The sequence below is a fragment of the Canis lupus genome, chromosome 8 (genome assembly GCF_003254725.2).
Source record: "Canis lupus dingo isolate Sandy chromosome 8, ASM325472v2, whole genome shotgun sequence".
Lineage (NCBI taxonomy): Eukaryota > Metazoa > Chordata > Mammalia > Carnivora > Canidae > Canis > Canis lupus.
This window is the reverse complement of record NC_064250.1, coordinates 17,708,294-17,731,127: the sequence shown is the minus strand read 5'-3', so window position 1 is coordinate 17,731,127 and position 22,834 is coordinate 17,708,294. Positions and strand designations below refer to the sequence as shown.

Sequence of the window (22,834 nt, the reverse complement as noted above, 5' to 3'; positions counted from 1 at the left end):
TCAGCATTAAGAGTATATAAAATGTTTACAAATAAGCACTTGACAATCACCCACTGTATGTATTAAACATAACCAGTATCCACAGTAAAGAGAATGTTGCCTTACACTTTGTGTTAAAAATTCTTCTAATTAAAATAATATTGCCCCCAGTCCTGTCTGCCTCCTTCTCCCTCCATTACTACCAAAAAGGACCTATGGTCAACTACATCCCTCAAATTTTATATATTTTATATTTAGGGGATTTATCCAACTTGTTGACAACATATATATTTGAATACATGCCAAATATATCTAGCATAACATTTTTTCTTTTTTAAAAATGTTTTATTTATTTATTCATGAGAGACACAGAGAGAGAGAGAGAGAGAGAGGCAGAGACACAGGCAGAGGGAGAAGCAGACTCCCTGCAGGGAGCCTGATGTGGGACTCGATCCCGGGACTCCAAGATTACCCCCTGGGCCGAAGGCAGGTGCTAAACCGCTGAGCCACCCAGGGATCCCCCATTTTTTTCTTACCTATATTTTGTTCCTATATTAAACAAATTATCTCCCCCAAGCATAATTAAAAACTGTCACCTATAGAGGAGACTTCCATAAGATGGCAGCTAGGAAGATCCTGAATTCAGCTCCTCCCACAGACATACCAAATTACATTACATATTGATTATTTCCCTCAGAAAAAGATCTTAAAACTAGATGAACTATCTTCCACAATAAAGGATTTTTTAAAAACCCACATCAAAACAGGTAGGCAGAAACATGATCTCCCCAAAACCTCATCCCTGGCATGTTGACACAATAGGGAGGGATCTCATTCGTCTGGTGTTTCTCCTGGAGGAGCAAGGGGTTAGTGCTCCACACCAGGCACCCAAACCCTAGGATCTGCACCAGGGAAAATGAGCCTCCCAAAACATCTGGCTTAGAAAGCCAATGACGTAGACTTCCAAGTGACCCAACATGCTACAAGAAAACTAAGAGCTTCCTTTTAAAGGGCTCATGGACAGTCTCACTTGCCCAGACACCCAGCTAAAAAACCAGCATTCAAAATGTGCCTAGACTATATCTGAAGGCAATTTATTTGCTAATCTAAAAACATCTGCCAAAGGAGCAAGGGACAGTTGAAACTCTCCCCAGAGACAGAGGCAATGGTGGATGCCATTTTCTTACTTCCACCTACCTGCTAGCACAGGTGGGTAAACTTAAATATAGCACCTTCCTGCCACCTTGCTAAGATTGGCAGAATGAGCTGTCATGGCACTGTCCCACTGCCTTGCTGAAGCTACATTGCAGGGAGTTATAGCACTCCCTCACTCCCTGTATGGGGTTGACAAGTAGGCGTTCTGCTACTCCCAGACTAAAGCTAGCACACACACACAGACAAGGCACTGTCCTGCTGCATTACTAAAACCCACCATGAGTGAAGGCAAAACTACCCCATTGCCTTCCTAAAACTAGTGAGTGTGCCCCTCCCCCAGCACTGCCCACGTACCCACAATCCACACAGAGGATGCCCCTTGACCCCTCCAGCCCTGGTGTCCAAGGAAGCTGGCATTCCTGGGCTCCTCGGGAATTTACAATTAGAAAAAATAGTTCTTCACAGGCCACCATCCCAAGTGCATTGCATAAAGAGCAGACTGAAATATAATCTCAGTCTTTCTGTGAAAATGGCCTATTTATTTAGCCTGGAGCTTCAACCTGAAGGACAAGCTTCAGGTTTCCCACATACATAAAGGCTAACAAGGTACTCCATAAAGGCAAGGAAGGGAGACCCCATCCTTACACATTCCCTTGGCCTCATAGCAGGATAACAAGATCTCACAGAAAGGACTTCATATACTCGTGCCCGGAATTTTGCAATGATAGCCCAGGAGACACCTCCAGTCCTCCATGTCTAGAGGCCAACAAGGGATTGGATTATAGCCCCACGGGACTATATATTTATATACTTTAAAAGCTGCTACCAGAGGGTCTGGCTTCTAATCAGCCTGAAACTAGATGCTAAATGAGATCCTTCCCCTTGGATCCCTGACAGGTCTTGGCATACCCTCAACAACAGGAACATATCAAGAATAAGTCAGAAGGTTCAGCCAATCAAAAAGATTTGATTGACCAAGGCTAAGTTGGATAAAAAGTATCATCACCTACGCAAGTATACTCCTTCAAGAATGAGAGAAGTAGCTATTTGCCTAATCCACAGAAACACAGAAATTCAAGCAAAATGAGGAAACGGGAAAATATGTTCCAAGTGGAAGAACAAGACAAACTCTCAGGAAAATACCTTAATGATACAAATCAAAAGAGAAATGAAAAATACTAAGGGACAAATAAACATGACACACCAAAATCTATAGGAAAGTGGTTCCAAGAGGGAAGTTCACAGCAATACAGGCCCACCTCAGGAAACAAGCAAAATCTCAAACAATTTAACTTTACAACCAATGAAAACCGAAAAGGAAAAAAAATGGAAGTATAAAATTAGTAAGGAAGAAAATAATAAAGATCATGGCATAAATAAATGAAATAGAGTATAAAAAGAAAATAGAAAAGGTCAATGAAACTAAAAGCAGGTTCCTTAAAAAGATAAAATTATCAAACCTTTAGCTAAACATACCAAGACAAAGAGAGGGCTCAAATAAATAAAATCAAAAATAAAATAGAAGTTATAACTAATACAACAGAATTAGAAAGGATTGTAAGAGACTACTATGCTCAATTATATACCAGTAAATTAGGCAACCTAAAAGAAATAGATAAATTCCTGGAAACTTATAATCTCCCAAGACTTAATTATAAAAAAATAGAAAATCTGAATAGATTGATCACTAGTAAAGAGATTGAATCAGAAATCAAAAACTTCCCAACAAATGAAAGTGTAGGACTAAATGATTGCACTGGTGAATTCTATCAAGGATTCAAAGATTTAGTATCTATCCATCTCAAACTCTTCCAACAAAATGAAGAGAAATAATGCTTCCAAACTCATTTTTTGAGGCCAGCATTACCCTGATAGCAAAACCAGACAATGACACCACAAAAAAAAGAAAATTGCAGGTCAATAATCCTGATGAACATGGATGTAAAAATATTAAATGGAATATTAGCAAACTAAAGTCAACAATACATTGAAAAGATCATACACCATCATTAAGCAGGATTTATTCCAGAGAAACGGATTGTTTAACATCTGCAAATCAATCATGGTGATATATCACACTAACAAAATGAAATATAAAAATCATATGATCATCTCAATAGAAAAAACATTTGACAATATTCGACTTATGTTTACAATAAAAACTCTCAACGAAGTGGATATTGAGGCAACATACCTCAACATAATAAAGCCCTTATATGACAAACTCCCAGCTGACATCATACTCAATGGTGGGATGCTGAAAGCTTTTCTGCTAAGATCAGGAACAAGACAAAGATGCCCACTCTCCCCACTTTTACTTAACATAAAATTGGGAGTTGTACCCACAGCAACTTGGAAAGAAAAAGAAATAATAGGCAAACAAATTGAAAACGGAAGAATATTGTCACTATTCATATATGATATAATAATATATAGAGAGAGAACGTTAAAGATCCTGCCAAAAAAACTATTAGAGATTATAAATGAAAAAATTAAAAAAATAAATTATAAATGAATTCAATAAAGTTTCTGGATACAAAATTAATATAAAAAATCTGTTGTATTTCTATACACTAAAAATAAAAAATATTGAGAAATCAAGAAAATCCCATTTAAAATCACATCAAAAGAATTAAATAACTAGGAATAAATTTAACTGAGGTGAAATACCTGTACACTAAAAGCTATAAGACTACCAATGAAAGAAAGTGAAGAAGACACAAATAAATGGAAAGACATTCTGTGCTCATGGACTGTTAAGTATTAATATTGTTAAAATGTCCATACTATCCAAAGCAATCTATAGATTTAATGCAATCCCTATCAAAATTCCGGTGGTATTTTTCACAAAACTAGAGCAAATAATTCTAACATTTATATAGAACAACAAAAGACCCTGAAGCTAAAACAATCTGGAGAAAGAAATGTGGAGGTATCATACTCTTTGATTTCAAACTATACTATAAAGCTATAGTAATTAAACAGTGTGGTACTGGCATAAAAACAGACACATAGATCAATGAAACAGAATAGAGAGCTCAGAAATAAACCACATATATGATCAATCACTTTACAACAAAAGAGGTAAGTATATACAGTGGGGAAAGGGTAGTCTCTTCAATAAATGGTGTTGGGGAAACTGAACAGCCACATACAAAAAAAAAAAGAAGAAAGAAAAGAAGAAAGGAAGGAAGGAAGGAAGGAAGGAAGGAAGGAAGGAAGGAAGGAAGGAAGGAAGGAAGGAAGAAAGAAAGAAAGAAAGAAAGAAAGAAAGAAAGAAAGAAAGAAAGAAAGAAAGAAAGAAAGAGAAAGAGGAAGGAAGGAAGGAAGGAAGGAAGGAAGGAAGGAAGGAAGGAAGGAAGGAAGGAAGGAGAAAGGAAGGATGAAAGAAGAAAGGAAGGATGAAAGAAGAAAGAGAAAGAAAGAAAGAAGAAAGAAAGAAAGAAAGAAAGAAAGAAAGAAAGAAAGAAAGAAAGAAAGAAAGAAAGAAAAGAAGAAGAAAGAAAGAAAGAAAGAAAGAAAGAAAGAAAGAAAGAAAGAAAGAAAGAAAGAAAGAAAGAAAGAAACTGGACCACCATCTCACACCATATACAAAAATTAATTCAAAATGGATTAAAGACTTTAATATAAGACCTGAAACCATAATACTCTTAGAAAAAAACCTAGTTGGTAAGTTCCTTGACATCAATCTTAGCAAAGCTTTCTTGATCTGACTCCAAAGGCAAGGGGAAACAAAAGCAAAAATAAACTGGACTATATCAAACTCAAAAGCTTCTGCACACACAACAACAAAAATCAATAAAACAAAAAAGCAACCAAATGAATGAGAAAATATATTTACAAATCAATCTCTGATAAGAGATTAATATCTAAAATATATAAAGAACTCATTTCAGTAACAACAAAGTCCAATTAAAAGTACACAGAAGGGGCATCTGGTGGCTCAGTTGGTTAAGTGATGACTCTTGATTTTGGCTCAGTTCATGACCTCAGGGTTGTGAGATTGAGCCCCATATCAGACTCCACACTCAGCCAGAAGCATGCTTGAGATTTTTCTCTCCCTCTGCCCCTCCCTGCTCTCTCTCTCTCTTAATTAATTAATTAATTAATTAATTAATTTTTTTTAAATGGGCAAATCTGAGTAGACCTTTCTCCTGCCAAAGAAGATATAGAGATGGCCAACATACAAATGAAAAAGATTTGCAATATCACTAATCATCAGGGACACAGAAATCAAAACCACACTGAGATATCACCTCACACCAGTCAGAATGGCTAGTATAAAAAAACCAAGAAAAAAAAAGTGGTGAGGATGTAGGAAAAATGGAACCTTCATGCACTGTTGATGGTAATATAAATTGGTGCAGCCACTATAGAAAACGATAAGGAAATTCCTCAAAAAATTAAAAATAGAAATACCACATGATCAGAAATTCCACTACTGAGTATCTATCTATCTGAAGAAAACAAAAACATTAATTGGAAAAGATATATGCACCCATATATTCATTGCAGCATTATTTGTAATAGCCAAGATACATAAACAACTTGAGTGTCCATCAGTGGATGAATGGATAAAGAACTGAGAGACAGATGATAGATAGATAGATGATAGATAGATAGATGATAGATAGATATCTAGATAGATAGACAGATAGATAATAGATAGATGATGATGATGATGAAGATGATAGATAGATAGATAGATAGATAGATAGATAGATAGATAGATAGATGATAGATAGATAGATCAAACATACCCATACACACACGCGCATGCTCACACACACACACACATACACTAGAATACTACTCAACCTTAAAAAAGAATGGAATCATGCCATTTGTGACCACACCAATTAACTGCAAGGGTAATGTGATAAGTGAAATAAGTCAGACAAAGAAAGACAAATACTGCATGATTTTACTTATATATTGTATCTAAAAAAAAAATCAAAACCCATACTCATAGATAGAAGAAATGAGTGATTGCCAGAGGAGTGGGTAAGTTTGTTATTTTAATCAGGAAAAAAATCTGAAAAAAGAAAAAAGAAAGCTATCATCCATTATATGTTATACAGATACCTGTACACACTTTCTTTCAGGTATCCTTATACAAAGGCTTTTTTAATCACAACACAAGTTATTTTTAAACTGTCTTGTTCCTCAGGCAAAGAGAATGATTCTTTAGAAATGTAATGCACATAATACTCACAAAGAGTGGGAAGATATAATTTAAAATAAGAATCTTTCTTCACCACTTTCAGTGGAATTTTCAGAGTTCAAGAGCTGGAGTTGCCATTGAATAATAGAGAGGCATCTGAGGGTATATACAAGAAAAGTAAGATAAGATGGACAGTTTTGTTCCTATGGACCTTGAATACCATTCCAAGCAACTCTTAGAACTGTCTGCCTGGGTCAGACATGCTGCCATGGTCAGGATGCTCTAAAATCCTCACAGGCTTTCCTTTTCTTTCCTTCCTTTCAATCTGAGAATATGTCTCCTTTCATTTACTGTTATAGTATCTTCTGCTATTGAACTATTTCTTACAGCATGTTCTTTCTTTGTTCAACTGAGTTCCTTTTAATATCTGAAAAAAGTGGTAGCCTCATTTTATTTATTATATGAAGACAGACTGGGGATTCAGACTTCCTGAATTAGAGTCCCAGTTCTAAAACTGATTAATTGTATGACCTTCAGCAAGTCAACCTAACTCTCTGTGCCTCAGTTTCTTCATAATGGGAATAATAAGAGAACTTAACTAGAAGTGGTTAGTTAAGTGGTTAGTTGAAATTGAAAAGACTCCATTTTAAAAGTTAGGCAAGCACTTAATAAGATACATTGCACTTAGTAAATGCTCAATAAGTATTTACAAATTTTTTGGACTGATGTTATCTTCTTAGTTATATCACTCATACATCCTTTCTAAACTATCCTTTAAATTTATGCCAACTTTTCTTTAATTTTTATCATCATTCAGTTTACCTGCATTGCTTTAGTAACTTAATTACTTAAAATCTTGTCACTTGTAGCTGCAGCTCAAAACTGTAGCTCTCATATTTGCAACAAGAAGAAAGCTGGACAGACAGAAAATTAATGACTTTTTATGAACTCATCAGAGAACTTAATCCATAGGACAGCTGATTTGAAATCTGGAGAGATGTGGAATGGCCATGTAAAAATAAGGAGGGTTTAGTAGACATAGGGACCCTCGGAGCAACCAATCCTTCTGCAGAACTACTTTATGACAGTAAATGCTTCAAATATAGTTTTCTCCTTTCCTGTGCAAGCTCTGTTCTCTTCTCCATGGCACTGGAAGAAAGGAAAGAAGGGAATCGTTAAGAAGATGCTGGATGACGGCAGCAGAACCAATGAAGTTTTGCTCCCTCCAAAGCAGACCTAACACTTGAACTCAGTCATCTAGAATTTGGAAGATATTTTCATGGCAAAACAGCAAATGGAAGAACCAAAGGCAAATATGAAAAGTTATCAAAAACTTGTACCATCTCTTGCTTCATCCCATTCCTTAGGCATCAAGACCTCATGTGACACTTCCGTAATCCAAACTGCCACCCCATCCATACCTGCTTTCTCAAAGTGCCCCTTTCTCCATCCTTCTCCTCTCCAACCGTAACTACCAAAATTTCCCTGCCTTGGCATCTTCTGATGTAAATGAAAGGAATAACTATTTTCTATTTTTAAAACATATTCTTATAAATTATTGATAGAATTAAGGCTCCTCATTTAGCGAAAGATCTAGTTCTCTATGACCAACTATGAAACTAGTAGTGTTCTCCCAAGATATACTTGTACTTTCTTAACCAAAAGGATTGTAGCATTCTAAACTTCACCAACAGTGTATAAAAATACCCATTTCCCCACTCTTTTCAGCATCTTTCCTTTTTTCCTTTTTATTTATCTGAGAGAGAAAGGGAGAGAGAGAAAGCATGCAGGAAGAGGGGCAGAGAGTAGGGAGAGGGAAAGAGAGAAAATGACAAGCAGACTCCACATTGGGCACAGAGCCTAACACAGGGCTCAATCTCACTACCCTGAGATCAAAACCTGAGCCAAAACCAAGAGTTGGACACTTGACCGACTGAGTCATCCAGGCACCCATGTCAGTGTCTTTTCTTATGTTCATTTGGCTGTGTGGATATGTGCCTGTATAGACTTTCTTTTTTTCTTAATAGTTTATGAGATATCTCTGTATAATAGTTACATAAATTCTTTGTATACTTCTATGTGATGCAAATATTTTCCCCAAAATATCATTTGATTTGTATACTTTTTATGTTAATTTTACCACAATTTTAAACATATACATAATCAAACACTGATTTTTTTTTTCACTATGGATTCTTATTGCTTTAGCTTCCTTAGAAAGTCTATGATATGGGGCACCTGAGTGGCTCCGTTGGTTGGGCACCAGACTCTTGGTTTCAGCTCAGGTCATGATCTCAGGGTCGTGGGATGGAGCCCCACCAGGCTCCACACTCAGCAGAGAGTCTGCTTGAGATTCTCTCTCTCTCTCCCTCCCCCTCTGCCCTTCCGCCCTCCTCCCACTCATGGTCTCTCTCTCTGAATAAATAAATGGATAAAATCTTTTTTAAAAAAAGCAAATACAGTCCAGGATATGCTCAAGTGTCTTTGATCAGTAACATCAGTCATCTACATGGAGAGAAGCTATGTTTTGACAGAAGAAAACAGTCTATAATTGAGATTATACACAGGAAACCGTCCTGTATAAAGTTTACACCAAAATAATGAAGTAATTACTACTAATAAACCAACAACCCTGAACTTCTACAACAACCAAATAAAGAATAAATCCATCAATAACATAATTACTGGGCACCTGGGTGGCTCAGTGATTGAGCATCTACCTTTGGCTCAGGTCGTGATCCTGGGGTCCTGGGATTGAGTTTCACATAGGGCCTGCTTCTCCCTCTGCGTATGTCTCTGCCTCTCTCTCTGTGTCTCTTCTGAATAAGTAAATAAATAAGTCTTTAAAAAAATAGCATAGTCACTAATAGTATATACTTAACATATATGTGAATTAAAGAGCTAGAAGGAAGTTGAGATAGAATATCATTTTACAGATAAGGAAACTGAGAAACAAAAAAGTTATAATGTTCTATCCATGAGCATGGTGCACAAAATATGGAACTAAAGTAAGATCATATGCTCTAAGAACTAGATTATATAGTCCTCCAGAAGATAAGAGATTCAAAATATAAAAGAAAAACTGGAACAGTTTCTGATGGATCATAAGATCCAGATTAAATATGATAAAAATATACATTCAAATTTAATATTTTAGTAAAATTCATGGACACTAAGGTAGAGATAGCAGAAAAACATTAAAATAAAAAGACAAAATCATAAATAAAATAACATAGCATGTGCCAATCTAGAAGTTTTTGGTACACTTGTGCAATTCACAAATATCTCTGGCTTTTTCTCTATCTGGCATATGGTAGGATTGTAATTCCTTCCCCACACTGACATCGTATGTGACCCAGAACTTGCTCTGATGAATGAAATGTGAAGAGAAGTGCTATCTGTGAAGATTTATTAACCACTGCAGGATCACGAAGTTCTTCCTTCCCCTCTGCCACAGTGACAGACAATACTCTAAACAGTGGCTACTCCATTAGCCTCAATCCAGGACAGAGAACAAATCCTCCAGAAGAACTACAGTGAACAAGTATTATAAGCAAGACATTCTGTTGTTTTAAGAAATTGATATTTGGGGATTGCTTGTTACTACAGCAAAATACAAAGTAATTTATTGATAAATATTTTTTGAGCGCATTCTTTGTGCCAGGCACTATGCTAGGTGGTAAGATATAATAACATTCAGGAATTAGTTCCTGACCTTAAGCATTTACAATTCATCAGGTGGGGGAGAAAAGTAGTAAAATGTGTAACTATAACATAGTATAATAAAATGTTGTAGTTGGTTATTTGAAGGGGCACATGTACCCCCATGTTTATAGCACCATTATTAACAATAGCCAAATCATGGAAAGAGCCCAATTGTCCATCAACTGATAAATGGATATTGAGGATGTGGTATATACATACAATGGAATATTACTCAGTCATGAAAAAGAATGAAGTCTTAGGGCACCTGGGTGACTCAGCTAGATAAGCATTTGACTCTTCATTTTGACACAGGTCATAATTTCAGGGTCCTGGGATCAAGCCCTGATCTTCAGGCTCCCAGATCAGCAAGGAGTTTGCTTGTCTCCCTTTCCTTCTGCCCCTCCTCCTGTTCTCTTTGTCTTTCTCTCTTATATAAATAATCCTTAAAGAAAAAAAGAATGAAATCTTGCCATTTGCAATGATGTGGATGGAGCTAGCGTCTATTATGCTAAGCCAAATAAGTCAGTCAGAGAAAGACAAATGCCATATGATTTCACTCCTATGTGGAATTTAAGATACAAAGTATATGAGTATAGGGGAAGGGGGAGAAATGAGAAAGAGAGAGAGGGAGGCAAACCATAAGAGACTCTTAAATATGGAGAACAAACAGGGTTGCTGGAGGAGAACTGGGTGGGAAGATGGGCTAAATGGATGATGGGTTTTAAGGAAGACACTTGTAATGAGCACTGGATGTTATATGTAAGTGATGAATCACTAAATTCTACTCCCGAAACCAATATTCTTTTTGGCTCCTGAAATCAATATTACACTACATGTTAACCATCCAGAATTTAAATAAAAACTCAAAATAAAACAATAAAAAAAAAATAAAGTTTGCATTGCACAATATTTTTTTTTTAAAAGTGCTGTAGGCAGGACAAGTACTAAGTGCAAAATATGGACATAAGGGCATGCCTCCTTAAGGAAGTTACTTCTAAGTTGAGAAATAAAGGACAAATGGAAATTCTTTTTTTCAAAATAATTACTTCTCCAAATTCAGCCAAAGTATATGGAAAATGTAATGCTGTTTTAGAAAAATAGAATCATATATATATATATATATATATATATATATATAATGTTTCCAATAAGGAAACAACATGTATTCTTCAACTGGCCAAAATTCAAGAGGCATTGCTGAGAATTGCCAAAGTGTACTAGTTTACTAGGACTGCCATAACAAAATACACAGACTGGATGGTTTAAACAACAGAAATGTATTTCCTCACAGTTACAGAGCATAGAAGCCCAAGATCAAGGTATAAGCAGGGTTAACTTATTCTGAGGGCCTCTCCTTGGTTGTATGTAGATGGCCATCTTCTCCCTGTGTCTTCACATGGATATCCCGCTGTATGCACTTGTGTCCTAATTTTCTCTTCTTATAAGACACTAGTCGTATTAGATTAGGGCCCACCCTAATGACCTCATTTAAACTTAATTGCCTCTTAAGGAGTCTATCTTCAAATATAACCATATTCTACAGTACACGGAGTTAAGACTTCAATATATGAACTTGAAAAGGGAACACAATTTAGCCCATGACTCCAAGGTTTGGTGTTTTTAGTCAGTTATGGCTGCTATAATAAAATATTATAGACAGAGTGGCTTAAATAACAAACATTTATTTCTCACAGTTTTGAAGGCTGGAAGTCCAAAATCAGGGTCCATGGTCAGGTTCTGGTGAGACCCCACTTCCTGGCTTATCCATAGTCTCCTTCTTCCTATATCCTCACATGGCTGAGAAATTATCTCTCTGGTCCTCTTCTTATAAAGGCACTAATCTCATTCTCAAGTGCTCAATCCTCATGACCTAATTATCTTCCAAAGGCCCTATCTCCAAATACCACCATATTGGGAATTAGGGCTCTAACACATTAATTTGGGGGAAACATAAACATTCAGTCCACAGAGTCAGTAACTAACTGAATGATGGATGCTAAAGAAGAAAAGTAGTGCATAATCACATCAAAGTTGATTCTGGGCAGTTAGAAACATTACCTAATAAGTTAGGAAGAAGTTACCTATTTTCAACCTACAAAACCTCAGTTGAGAGTAGGACGTTTAACTGGAGATATCCTGAAGGCAAACAGAGAAGGTGCAAAGTCTAGGCCAAAAATAATCCTAAATGCAGAGGCCATTTATTTGAGAATGAATAAAAATTATAAATGTTGGTTAACATCCCAAGGGAAGAAAACTAGTATTAGACCCTTAGAATATAGTCTGTATAGTTCTTGAACTGCAAACAAGTACCATAATTAAGACGAACCCAAATCAACTTGTGATAAACAATTAGCTTAGATACTAACCAGTATCTAAGAGTAAGTCTGCAATGAAAAGAAATGAGCAATACTAAAAAAGCAAAAGGTCAGTTAGAAACCAGAGAGGTGATTATTTTACAATAAATATAAATTTCAAAGCTCAAGTCTCACATGAAATTGATAACTAAATTGAGCTTATCCTTAAAATAAGTTCAATAAAGAAAATATTTCCCTGAACATGAGAATCTTATCCATAGTTTAGAAGCAGCGTAACAAGTAGATATCCATAAAGTGTTGATGAATAATAACTCTGAGGAAAAGCATTAGATGGTTTGACATCACTTATTAATAAAGCCTTTCAAGTGCTACATATAGCTATTATTTATTGTCTATTTTCCTGAATTTCCCTGTAACTAGGGGGAAACTTGATCTTTAAAGTAGTAATAAATCTGAAATGAGTGCTATATCATTCTTCTTCAGGTAGGAATCCATTAAAAAAAATCATAATGGGTTATTCACATTCTACTTATTTTAAGATCTTACAGTGATTAAATTGAAAGGCAAATTATAATTAATTTTTTTTAATTTAAAGATTTTATTTATTTATTCATGAGAGACACAGAGAGGTAGAGACACAGGCAGAGGGAGAAGCAGGCTCCATGCAGGGAGCCCCACGTGGGACTTGATCCCAGGTCTCCAGGATCACACCCTGGGCTGAAGGTGGCGCTAAACTGCTGAGCCACCTCATGGTAGTGAGATCCAGCCCCACGTTGTCAGGCTCCACCCTTAGCAGAGTTGGCTTGAGATTCTCACTCTCCTTTTCTCAGCCCCTCTCACTCATGTTCTCTCCCTCTCTCTAAAATAAATATAAATCTTTTTTTTAATTAAATGAGTAAATGAAATAAAAGCTACCACACAGAATTACAGTGAAGACTAAGTAAGATATTTTAAAGTATTTTGAAAACTTTTCATTTTAATGACATGAGATGTAAATGATTGATGGATCAAAATTATTAGCAAACTGAACATCATCAAGGATATGTCAAGAATATTGGCAAGAATATTGGCTGACATTCCAATGCCACACACAATTCAGAGCGAGGTACACGAAATGTGACTGAAATTTTGAAAACTCCAATAATCAAATTCTGTAATTGATTATGTTCTTGGATACAGAAAAGCTAAGATTCTGGAAATACCATCTTCTAAAATCACCTGGAAAAAGCAACTTACAACCATAGCTAAGATTTTCAAAACTTTACTTTGTAAATTATAATTTATGGGCAAAAAAAAAAATTGGGAAGTTTTTTAAGTGAATGCTTGTTTGAAAACTGTCACAGATTTCAATTTTGTCATCTTGGCTTGTAGTTAGTGAAGCTTTTGGAGTAGATTTGGCATACTGGCAAAAGCATAAGTGTCAAAAATTTTAGTATTTTCTGAATATTTTTAAAGTCATTTCATATCTCTATTTCCTTTCCATGTCAAAAGATCATTCTAAAACCTTGTAAAGGTCCAATATGGAAATCAGCACCTGGATAAAAAATTAAAATTGGAGGAAAAATTTAAAGAAAATAAGTAAATTAACACATGAGTAAAAAATAAAAATAGGAAAATAAAAGTTAAAACCAAATTGATAGACCAGACTTCTTGAAATTTTAAGCACTGAATGAGACTCATGGAAGCCTGAGAAAATGGAAGATAATTTCTTCCAACAGTCACAGTATTTGTTTTGGAGTAGTGATTCATTTATAAAACTAGCTTTTACTATTAGGCAGATATTGATGAGAAAGTACTCAAACATTGATAATAAAACCAAAATTGTGAATTGGGTCATCCAAATAGATATTTTAGAAATTTCTATTCAACCAATTAACTCAATGAATTGTCTCAGACTTTCTTTGGCTACTAACATCTAATGCAGTGGTTCTCAAATTTTAATATGCTTATGAATCACCCAGGAATCTTTTTAAAATATAAATTCTGATCAATAGGTCTAAGGTGATGCCTGAAATTCTGCATTTCTAGTAACCTCCTAGGTTATGGTAATACTGCTAGTCTGCACAGACATACTTTTAAAGGAAAAATCAAGATACAATCCCACCAAAAAAAAAAGTTATTTATTGATCAATGTTAAAGTTTTGCAGTGATAAATATGTGTGTTTAATCATCTGTTCTCTCAAAAGTATCCAAGCAAGGATATTCTTCTATCTTTAAGGTATAAAATTCTCAGCCTTAATCGAGGTTCTGTTAAGCAACTGAATAGATACAGAGCTAATGTCAAGAAGATTGTTGTCCTGCCTCCAGCGCCCAAGTACAGGCAAAGTTGGATGGCACTCACTAAACCTGGAATACAAATTAGGCTCCTATCAGCATCTTCACTGTCTATGCTCCTGGCATCTAGAACATATTGATCTTCCTTCAGTCAACAGCAGAGTGTCTTCCTGTCAGACACTGACTATCCATCTCAACGGGGAATTATCTGTCCAGTGGTTCTTGTCCAAAGCCTAGTGGAAACTACTGATATTCTACAGGGAAAATCTAAGTAGATTTTGAGTATTATTTTAGCAATGTAACCCTCTGTCAAATAAAATGCTGCATTCAACTCTAATATATAAAGTAGCTTTTTATGTGTATAAAGTTAGTTTGGTTCAAATTTATATAAAACTAATTTGTCCTGTCGAATCCCAAAGATTTTAAATTGGTAGTTATACTTGTTAGTTGTAGCTACACTGGCCTCAGGATTCAATTTGTTTTTGCATTTTGTTTTGGTTACACAATATTGAAACAATCTTAAATCACATAGGAAATTAATCTCAAATCATAGTTTGTAATAGCTCACTCTACACTGTCAGAATTCTCTTCACTAAAACAGAGATGGCAGGAAAATTTTTATAGCACTTGTTTTTTAACAGTCTTTAAAACATTTTTCAAAATATTTAAGCCAAATTCAAGTCAAACATTTGTAGAGCCCCTCCTCTGGCCTACCATGTAGAGAAACCAGTTAGAAACACTGATCTAAGAAATATTTCCTCCTCCTGGTGGTTAAAAAGCTTGTATTATCCTGCATTAAGACAGTTCATCAGAAAGCTATCCACCAAAGGCATATTATGAATTTAAAAAGATATAATAAATTCTTTATACAAAATTCATTTCCATAAAATTTATATTAAAGATATAGTTTTGATATAGACATTTCCTTTTTTTTTTTTTATTGGTGTTCAATTTACTAACATACAGAATAACACCCAGTGCCCGTCACCCATTCACTCCCACCCCCCACCCTCCTCCCCTTCTACCACCCCTAGTTCGTTTCCCAGAGTTAGCAGTCTTTACGTTCTGTATAGACATTTTCTATACAGACATTTCAACAACTATTTAAAAATCCTTAATAAACTCTTCTCAGAGTTCAGGATCACAAAAAGTATATCTTTCCTTAAAACTGGTATATTTTGGGGCCCCTGTGTGGCTTAGTTGGTTAAGCATCTGTCTTCGACTCAAGTTATGATTCCAGGGTCAAAAGATCGAGTCCCACATCAGGTTCCCTGCTCAGTGAGAGGTCTGCTTCTCTCTCTGCCTGCCACTTCCCCTGCTTGTTCTCTCTCTCTGTCAAATAATAAATAAAATCTTTATTTAAAAAAAACTCTTTATATCTCTTTTCCACACTAGTAAGAAAATATATTAACACAGTTACTTTAGCTTTTTAAAGTCTTGAATGTCTTAAGTAAAACTTATTTTCCTTTAGCTCTCTTATACTATGTTGTCTTTTATTATTTCTTACTTATTGCATCTGGATATATGTATGCATGATATGCTTCAATAGCCCAAATGTCAAGTAGGGTTTGTGCTTCATTAGGAAATAGGTTAAACTGAGGCTTCACAGAAACCCTAAATCAAGTGATTCAAATAAGATAGAAATACCTCTTATGTAATATTTGCTCGTAACCCTTTAACCAGAATATATAATGAGAGGTCATTCTCAGCCATACGAAGACTGGAAAATGTAGTTTCTATTTGGGTAGTCCAATTGTAGCTAAAACAGAGAGCTCTGTTTCTAAATAGAGCAAAGAGAGAATAACTACTGGAAGTCAATTAGCAATCCCTACCATTAGGTTATATTTTTTCTCCCAATTCCCTAACTGTCCCCCCAAATTACATTTACAGCTGGTTTTACTAAACAATTTGAATCCAGGATATTGTGTTGTTCTTATGTCAGTTTAATAGACACCTCAGTAAGTAAAAATAAGTTTTTTTCTAATTTGGGGAGTTTTTATTTCTAACACCATTATAAACTCAAGCTTTTCACATATTTGATGTGTTTCAAGTAAACTACAATCATTGTTCTTTTTGAGGCTGAAATTTAATGCTCATATTAACATAACTTTGACCAGTAGGAATCCCTTCAGCCTGGCTCTTGGGTCTTTCTTTTAACAATTGTGGTAAAATATATATAACATAAAATTTACCATTTTAATCATTTTTATTTTTAAAAATTATTTTAAAGATTCTATTTATTTGAGAGAGAGAAAGTGAGAGCATGAGCAGAGGGGGGAGGGGCAGTGGGAGAAGCAGATTCCCCACTGAACAGGGAGCTTGACATGGGTCTGTACCAGGACTCTGGGATCATGACCTGAGCCAAAGGCAGACACTTAACTAACTGAGCCACTCAGGTACTCCTAATCATTTTTAAGTGTACAATTAAGTGGCATTAAGTGCATTCATACTGATGTACAACCTTCACCACTATCCATTTCTAGAACTTTATGTCCTTTTAAGACAATCTCATTATTCCTTAAAAGGTTCCTTGCTTTCTTATATGTCCAAGGCTCACCTGTTACCATCTTTGCCCCAGTCTTCAAACCAGCCATTTCTCCAAGAAGGCCGGATTTCTTTTAATAATAAATAGTATTAGATCCTACATTCAAATTGTCATAATAATTCTGAAACAAATAAAAAAAACTTCAGAAGGATAAAACTGTAAACATTTATTGCTGACCCATTGAGTCAGCTAGGGGAAGGTAAGATGGCTCTGACAATCTCAGCCCAGCATTCTTATATGCTAAGAAATGGATAGTTGCCTGGTGATTTAGGATTGTTTTGTCTTGGACAACTGGGGTGACTTGATTCTTTCTACCTATCTTCCCAATGCTAGCCTGAGCATTATTTTATGAATACAGCACAAGAGCAAGCAAATCCAATTGCACAACTGCTTTTCTTATTGTAGTAAAATATATGTAACATAAAATTCACCATATCAAAGTGTACAATTTAATGAAATTCAGTAATATCACAATGTTGGACAATTATTACCACTTCAAGTTCCAGATCATTTCCATTATACCTCCCTTCCCCAAAAAATAAACCTCATACACATTAAGCAGTCATTTCCCATTTCTCCTCCTCCTCCGTCCCTGGCAATCACTAACCTGCTTTCTGTCTAATTTTGTATATTCTGGATAGTTCATATAAATGAAACTATGCAACATGTGGTCTTCTGTAACTGGCCTCTTTTACTTAGCATAATGTTTTCAAGTTTCATCCACGTTGTAGCATGTACCATTATTTAAGGCTGAATAATGTTCTATTTTATGGATATATCACATTTTGTTTATCCATTAATCAGTTGAAGGATATTTGGATTGTTTCCTCCTTTTGGCTCTTGTAAACATAGCTTTTGCTATGAACATTTGTATACAGGCTTTTGTTTCTCCACCTGCTTTCAATTCCGTTAGGTATATAACTAAAAGTGGAATTGCTGGGTCATATGGTAAATTCTATTTTTAACTTTTTATGGAACTGTCAAACTGTTTTCCATAGCAGATGCACCATTTTACATTTGCACTAGTAATACATGAGGGTTCCAATTTTTCCTATCTTCACCAACAGTTGTTATGTGGTATGAAGTAGTATCCTATTGTGCTTTTGATTTGTATTTTCCCTAATGACTAATGATGTTGAGCATCTTCTCATATGCTAGTGGTCATTTGTGTATTATCCTTGGAGAATGTGTATCTAAAATTTGTCCATTTTTTAATTGAGTTGTTTGTCTTTTGTTAAGTTGTTTTTTTTCTTTTGTTAAGTTATAAGAGTTCTTTATACGTTCTAGATCAAAAGTCCCTTATCAGATATATGATTTGCAAATATTTTCTCCCATCCTGCCTTTGCACTCTCTTGATAGTGCCCTTTGATGCATAAAAATTTTTAACTTGATAAAGCCTAATATACTTTTCTTCTGCTGCTTGTGCTTTTGCTGGCATATCTAAGAAACCATTGTCCTCCCCCCACCCCCACCTAAAAAATTATAAATAATAGATCTGATGAGGGACTTGTATCTAGAATACACTAAAATTTCACTTGCTGTTCTTTCATCCAGAGATGGAGTCTATTTCCATCACCTTGGAATTGACTTGCTTCAACCAATAGAAACCTGGAATTCAATAGATACCACCTGGACAGAGAGGCCACATGGTAAGTGTCACAGTCATCCAAACAACAGTCAATACTGAGGTCCCAGACATGTGACAGAGGCCTTCTTGGACCTTGCAGGCTAGACCATCTGCCAAGTAAACAAACCCATAGGGGGAATCCTGATCGATATCACATGGAACAAACATCCAGCCATCCCAGAAGTAAAAAAGTCATTGTTGTTTTAGGTCAACTATTGTAAAGGAAATATAAGCAAATCCTACCAGTAAGAAGGTAATGTGAGAGGAGAGTACCACCCACTTGGATGTTGACAGAAGTTCTAGAAAAAGAAAGCCATATAAGATCCCTAAAAAAATGTCAAACATACTTTGATGTTTTGACTTTCTTGAGTCCTACATGCAAAAGAGAGGAAAAAATACACGGAAAAATTTCTCTCATAATAACCTATTGGCTCAGTTAGTTTGGCAACTCAAAATAACTTTTAAAAAAGTAACTATAAATAAAAAAGTAACTACGAACTTCTTTCAAAATATAAAGGACATTTTAAAAATAAAATTTAATTTGAAATGAATTGAAAATACAATCAATTATGAAATCCACAGATGCAAGAGATTAAAATGGATGTGAAAAGTTGTGTTTATCAAAGTCTCTTTAAAAAAAATAAAAAATAAAAATAAGTCTTTCTTTAAGAGACTGCCACAAGGCAGATAATGATAAAAGAAATAGAAATATTCGTTTTCTGCCCCTGGACGCCGCCGAGTAAGCATCGTTAAAGTCTCCCCTCCCACCGCCGCCATGTCTAAGTCAGAGTCTCCCAAAGAGCCCGAGCAGCTGCGGAAGCTCTTCATCGGAGGTTTGAGCTTCGAAACGACCGATGAGAGTCTGAGGAGCCATTTTGAGCAATGGGGGACGCTTACGGACTGTGTGGTAATGAGAGGCCCCAACACCAAGCGCTCCAGAGGCTTTGGGTTCGTCACGAACGCCACCGTGGAGGAGGTGGACGCGGCCAGGAACGCCCGGCCGCACAAGGTGGACGGAAGAGTCGTGGAACCAACGAGGGCTGCCTCCCGAGAAGATTCTCAAAGACCCGGTGCCCACTTAACTGTGAAAAAGATTTTTGTCGGTGGCATTAAAGAAGACACTGAAGAACATCATCTAAGGGATTATTTTGAACAGTATGGGAAAATCGAAGTGATTGAGATCATGACTGACCGAGGCAGTGGCAAAAAGAGAGGTTTCGCTTTTGTGACCTTTGATGACCACGACTCTGTAGACAAGATTGTCATTCAAAAATCCCATCCTGTGAATGGCCACAACTGGGAAGTAAGGAAAGCCCTATCGAAGCAAGAGATGGCTAGTGCTTCGTCCAGCCAAAGAGGCCGAAGTGGTTCTGGAAACTTTGGTGGTGGTCGTGGAGGTGGTTTTGGTGGGAATGACAACTTTGGTCGTGGAGGGAACTTCAGTGGTCGAGGTGGCTTCGGTGGCAGTCGAGGTGGTGGTGGATGCGGTGGCAGTGGGGATGGCTAGAACGGATTTGGTAATGACGGAAGCAACTTTGGAGGTGGCGGAAGCTATAACGATTTTGGCAATTACAACAATCAATCCTCAAATTTTGGACCCATGAAAGGAGGAAATTTTGGAGGCAGAAGCTCTGGCCCCTATGGTGGTGGAGGCCAATACTTTGCCAAACCACGAAACCAAGGTGGCTATGGCGGTTCCAGCAGCAGCAGCAGCTATGACAGTGGCAGAAGGTTTTAATTACTGCCAGGAAACAAAGCTTAGCAGGAGAGGAGAGCCAGAGAAGTGACAGGGAAGCTACAGGTTACAACAGATTTGTGAACTCAGCCAAGCACAGTGGTGGCAGGGCCTAGCTGCTACAAAGAAGACATGTTTTAGACAATACTCATGTGTATGGGCAAAAAACTCGAGGACTGTATTTGTGACTAATTGTACAACAGGTTATTTTAGTTTCTGTTCTGTGGAAAGTGTAAAGCATTCCAACAAAGGGTTTTAATGTAGATTTTTTTTTTGCACCCATGCTGTTGATTGCTAAATGTAATAGTCTGATCATGACGCTGAAAAAAAAAAAAAGAAATAGAAATATTCAACATAGTTTTCAGGAAGAGGATTATTTAAAACTATTGATATTAAACTTTAAGGCTCTAAAATACCAAGTTATTTTGACTTATGTGGCTCAAGCTAAAAGCATGAGTGCCTCTAAAGAATGTCAAAAATTATAGCTTGGAAGTCTTTTTCCTAAAAAAGAAAAAAAAAATGAACCATTATAAGGTTTCCCAACAGAATTTTATGTGAAAATTAATGTCACTTCAAAATCATTTCTCTGCATGACTGAAAAAGCTGTTCTTCGTGTTAATATTCCTCAAAGCATTGTTTTAAATGCTATTTGGCTATGCTAAGAAAGACAATTAATATTAAGCCATAGTAAAGTGCTATGTTCCAATGTACAGATCTGTTACTTACAAAGTGTCAGAAAAAAGAGAAAAAAAGCTATGGAGATCTAATGAAAAACTGCAGTGCTTAATAGTAATGGGATTTTTCAAAATGTTATTGGTAAGCCCAGAAGCTGAAAGGTCCCTATAGAGGCTTTTATTTAGTTCTTAAATTACTTTTAAACTCTAGGTTTAAGAAGAAATAAAATTAAACCCCTAACTTTCAAATCTTTCATAAAGTATCAGTGAATATCTTCATATAGCATCCCTCAAGGATTCCCTATTCCATAGACTGTATTTTCAAAAAGTCAGGTAAACAATAAGCACATTCTTTAAAACAGCTTAAAAGAAAGCAAGTGTGTGCTAGTATTTCCTGGCATGGAGTTTACTGTTAATTTATGTACTAGAAACTACCTCACAGACCATAAAAGAATCCCAAGAGGTTAGTAAATGCCTCAGTATTAACCTATTATTATCGGATCTCTTTTGTAACAACTCTTTCCAAATCAAAAGAAAAACACTAAGCTAAAAAAGCATTAAAACTATTTAATATAGTGTCAGTTTTTTCAACAGCTTTGTCAGCAGTTAAATATAATTAGAGTCACTTTTAATATAAAACATTATTGAAAAGAGTTATGAAATGCCCAGCCTTTTCAAGCATGGCATTGCTTTTTAAATAATTAATTTAATAAATTTATAGCACTTTATATTAACATTAATAAAATTAACTTGTTAATTTAGCATGCTATTTACTGACAAAAAAGTGAACGTCAAAGCTTTAATATTTCAGTAATAATTTAGTATGAATATGCTACATCTTCAAAAGCTGTAAAATACTTCAGTGGCATTGATTTGAGAAAATTAATTTACAAGTATCTTTGTAAATATGTGTTTTTGAGTAAAAAGAAAATAAAATATCCTATAATTTTTAAATAAAAAATATTCAACTATATAAGAACTCTTAGAATTGCCAGAAAATTTGAATACACTGAAGCAGCATGCAATATTCAAACTATACAACCTTTGTTCACTACTCACTATGCCAACACATCCATTCTTTTCTATCCAATATAAGGTATTAGCAATTCTAAAAAATAGATCTTCACTATAGGAATTTCTTAAAGGGATAAATGTCAGGAAGAACAAAAATCCCTGAGGGAGGGTCTGAGATACAAGAAGAGAAGAACAAACAAATTGGAAAATACTAGGTAATTTTAAATGCACACTGTGTAAAGTAACTTTGAAGGCACAAATTGAGATACTCTACAAGATAGGATATAATTTTGAAGAGGTTATCAGAACTCTATATACTTACAGTAATAATTTTTACATTAAAAGATCAGGCTAAAATGCAAGACAACAATGACATTATTTGGAAGGTGAGTGCTCAAAATTAATAGGTTCTAAAGTCTATATCATTTGGAAGAAAGTTTTAGACATTAACTTTAAAATTTGTTGGGTGTGTATGACAAAATTACAAAGGTAACCTTAAATTAATAGATGTAGAATATACAAGTTACATACTAATTGAAGGAGAAAACAAAAAATAAAATTAAATTTTATCACCTTGTGTTTTTTGATTGGAGCATTTAGTCCATTTGATCTATCATTAATGATAGATATGCACTTATTGCCATTTT

General features: G+C 35.5%; 1 long non-coding RNA gene and 1 pseudogene across 1 annotated transcript; one reads left to right on the top strand and one right to left on the bottom strand.

Moving 5' to 3' along the window:
• Window positions 1-6,139: 6,139 nt before the first annotated feature.
• On the bottom strand, window positions 6,140-22,541 carry LOC112657960 (uncharacterized). The gene is made up of 4 exons (XR_007412279.1): window positions 22,510-22,541; window positions 17,150-17,258; window positions 9,019-9,117; window positions 6,140-7,447 (listed from the first exon to the last, which is right to left on the bottom strand). It is a non-coding gene; the product is annotated as an uncharacterized LOC112657960 (long non-coding RNA).
• LOC112657956 (heterogeneous nuclear ribonucleoprotein A1-like) lies at window positions 19,483-20,774 on the top strand (annotated as a pseudogene).
• Window positions 22,542-22,834: the final 293 nt, after the last annotated feature.